Source organism: Pseudorasbora parva, chromosome 21 (assembly GCF_024679245.1).
Source record: "Pseudorasbora parva isolate DD20220531a chromosome 21, ASM2467924v1, whole genome shotgun sequence".
Lineage (NCBI taxonomy): Eukaryota > Metazoa > Chordata > Actinopteri > Cypriniformes > Gobionidae > Pseudorasbora > Pseudorasbora parva.
Genome location: NC_090192.1, coordinates 21,634,284 through 21,637,745, shown reverse-complemented (window position 1 = coordinate 21,637,745; position 3,462 = coordinate 21,634,284).

The following is a 3,462-nucleotide window of genomic DNA, read 5'->3' as shown; positions in this document are numbered from 1 at the left end:
AATTAAATGTAATAACTATTTCAGTTCCTGTTACAAATCCATAAAAGAAAACATGTACTGACCTGAGTTGAAACCAGTAACTCATTATTGAAACCCATTTGCTGAAAGTGTAGCTGAAGATGCATTGGCTAATAATGTCCAATTCTGCACAACATAATTAAACAAAGGCAATAGATCTTGCTGTTGTTTTAAAATCTTTTAATAAATGTTCATCTTTTCCCTCTGTACAGTTACCTATGCTCTCTGTTGTAAACCTTTATTTTTCACCCTCAATCACTTGTCTTTGAAAAGTTCTTGGATTAATGTTAATAGAACTTTCTTTTTAACAGTTATCTGGTCTTTGATAATGTAGCACACACACAAAAAAATTATCAAACACAGGATCATAAAAAACAAAAAAACAAAAAAAACACATAACACAAAATATGTACCAATACATACAAATGACCACAGTTTCCAGCAGAGGCAGTAAAACAGCAACAGTTTTATTCCTTTCCCATAAAAAAATATGATTACAAGGGCATAGTGTTGAATAATAAACACTTACTTTTACTTAGTTCCTTGCACTAAATATTCCAATAAATTTTCAACTATATCTGCCCGCATTGACACTATATGATAATTGAACTGGATGACATCACCGTTTTCTCCAGAGCGGCTGAACAACCGAGTCAAATTATGTTGCATTATTTTCCTGTTTAAGTCAAGTCAACTTTATGTATATAGCTCTTTTACAATGATGATTGTTTCTAAGCCACTTCACAGTGTTAAACAGGACAATATTGCAACAAAATTTGATTTGGCTGTACAGTGTGGTGGTAAGGGTAAGTTTAAGGGTAAAGTTAGGGACAGGTGTGGTGGTAAGGGTAAGTTTAAGGGTAAAGTTAGGGACAGGTGTGGTGTGGTAAGGGTAAGTTTAAGGGAAAAGTTAGGGACATGTGTGGTATGGGTAAGTTTAAGGGTAAAGTCAGGGTCAGGTGTGGTGGTATGGGTAAGTTTAAGGGTAAAGTTAGGGACAGGTGTGGTGGATGGGTAAGTTTAAGGGAAAAGTTAGGGACAGGTGTGGTGGTATGGGTAAGTTTAAGGGTAAAGTTAGGGACAGGTGTGGTATGGGTAAGTTTAAGGGTAAAGTCAGGGTCAGGTGTGGTGGTATGGGTAAGTTTAAGGGTAAAGTTAGGGACAGGTGTGGTATGGGTAAGTTTAAGGGTAAAGTTAGGGACAGGTGTGGTGTTATGGGTAAGTTTAAGGGTAAAGTTAGGGACAGGTGTGGTGGTATGGGTAAGTTTAAGGGTAAAGTTAGGGTCAGGTGTGGTGGATGGGTAAGTTTAAGGGTAAAGTTAGGGTCAGGCAGCTGAATTGGGCTTTATTCACAGGCCATATAACCAATGCAGTTTTTAATTAACTATAGAAAATAATTTTCTCATCAAAGATTTTCACAACAAAAACATGTCAGCTGTTAACCGTGGTAAATGCAGTATACTGGCCTAACATAAACAGAGTGTCTAGTCACATTAAGTGCAAATAGCGTGCCTTGTTGGCAAGTGCACACTAGCTCCACCTAATAATGCCTGGCTGTGTCAAACAAGATTTTTTTTTTTAAACGCCCATAATTCAACATGCTCATCGGCTTAAATGGATGGTGTATGCATGGCTAATAGATCATTTTTCGTCATGATTAACACAGTTTCGAATCCGCCTTTTGCAGAGCTTGCTCTTCTCTTACATTGGAAAGCATTATTATTTACATTTTAAATACAAATTAAGAAAATATTCTAAATGTGGAAATAAAGTGCCTAACAAACTGTTTAATAATAATAAAAGCATGTATTGGGTAGGGTTAGGGATAGGTGTACAGAGGGCTTTTAGTGTTCCTTTAACTCTGCACCCATTTAATCATTTAAAGGGGGGGTGAAACACTCAGTTTCAGTCAATCTCATGTCAATCTTGAGTACCTATAGAGTAGTATTGCATCCTTCATATCTCTGAAAAGTCTTTAGTTTTATTACATTTATAAAAGAAATATAGGCTGTACCGTGTGGGGCGGAGCTAAAGAATGACGAGCACACAAAGCGGTGACATCCTCAAACGTGGAGAAACCCATGGCTATCAATCTCAGCTAATAGATATATAATCCAGAAGGCTGAAATAAATTGAACAGGAGAAACAGCAACAGCAGGACGTCCGTCTCTGTGGTATGTACTGTATTTAGTGGCCTGTCAACATTTGTGTGTGTTTACTCGCAGTTTATGAGGACATGATTCGGTTTATGGACTATTGTATGTGACTAAACCTTAGCAGTAGCAAGCAAAACGGTTTTGCACGTCAGACTAGTGAAAAGTTATACATAGAACAACAATGGAGTAACCGTCAGCGTATTTGAATGACAAAGCACGCGATCGTGTTGTTTACTGATGTTTACTCACGCGACGATAGCAGGACCAAACCTTTATCGCTGGGACCGCTCCGTCAAAAACACACTTTTTTGGTATGATTTGGTGAACTCCTGTGACAGCAATGACCGTGGAAATCCACTTTGCGACGCGACTAAAATGATGTTGTGAAGCTTCCCGTCATTTCTGTGTTCAAATCGGTTCAAATGCAGCGCTGCCTTCCCGGAATGCTGTGCTGAAGTGTTGAAGTCGCTCAGCGTCACCCGTAGGAATAAAGTGGAGCGTGGAGCGTGGCGCGTCATGGCGCGTGTTCATGGAGGACTAAATCTGCAGCTGAGCGAGTGTTTATGGGCGTGCATTTCCTCTCTCGCTCTAGTCACGTGTGCGCACCCTTCCAGGAGAAGAGCCCGTACGGCCCATACAAGGACCTTCCGCTCTATCGGCGTCAAGCGGACCCAAAACTCTCCGAAACTTGTGAGAAACCGGAAGGAGTATTTTTGACAAAGAAATACTTCATCAAACGTCTAACATTAGTTTTTGAAACTTTGTCTATATTTAGGATGGGAATCCAAGTCTTTAACTGTGTAAAAAGCTCAGTATGCATGAAACAGTATTTAACCCCCCCCCCCCCCCCCCCCCTTTAAATAAAAAGAATTCACACTCTGTTATTAATGCCTCCTGTTAATGTACAATAATACTGAGGTGCAAATAGTCTGTATCGGTCAAACTAAAGAATACATTACATGTAATTACTATTTATATTACAAAGAACTGCAACTTAATATGGTGTAAATAGAATATATCACTATTTTCACTTAATCTACAGCTATTTACACTTGTAAATATAATTTATTGTTAAGAAAATGTTATTTTCACTGAGTGTTAATAAAATCTAGTTGCTATTAACAATATTTGCACTTAGTGTAAATAGCAACTAGATTATATTTACACTTAGTGCAAATAGCCGCTGCCATATTATATAAAATATGTATTTATCTGAAAAACTGATCACAGGGTCACATGGCTCTAGGCAGAAACACCAGCTAATCACTGCTGCACTCACAAATAGACA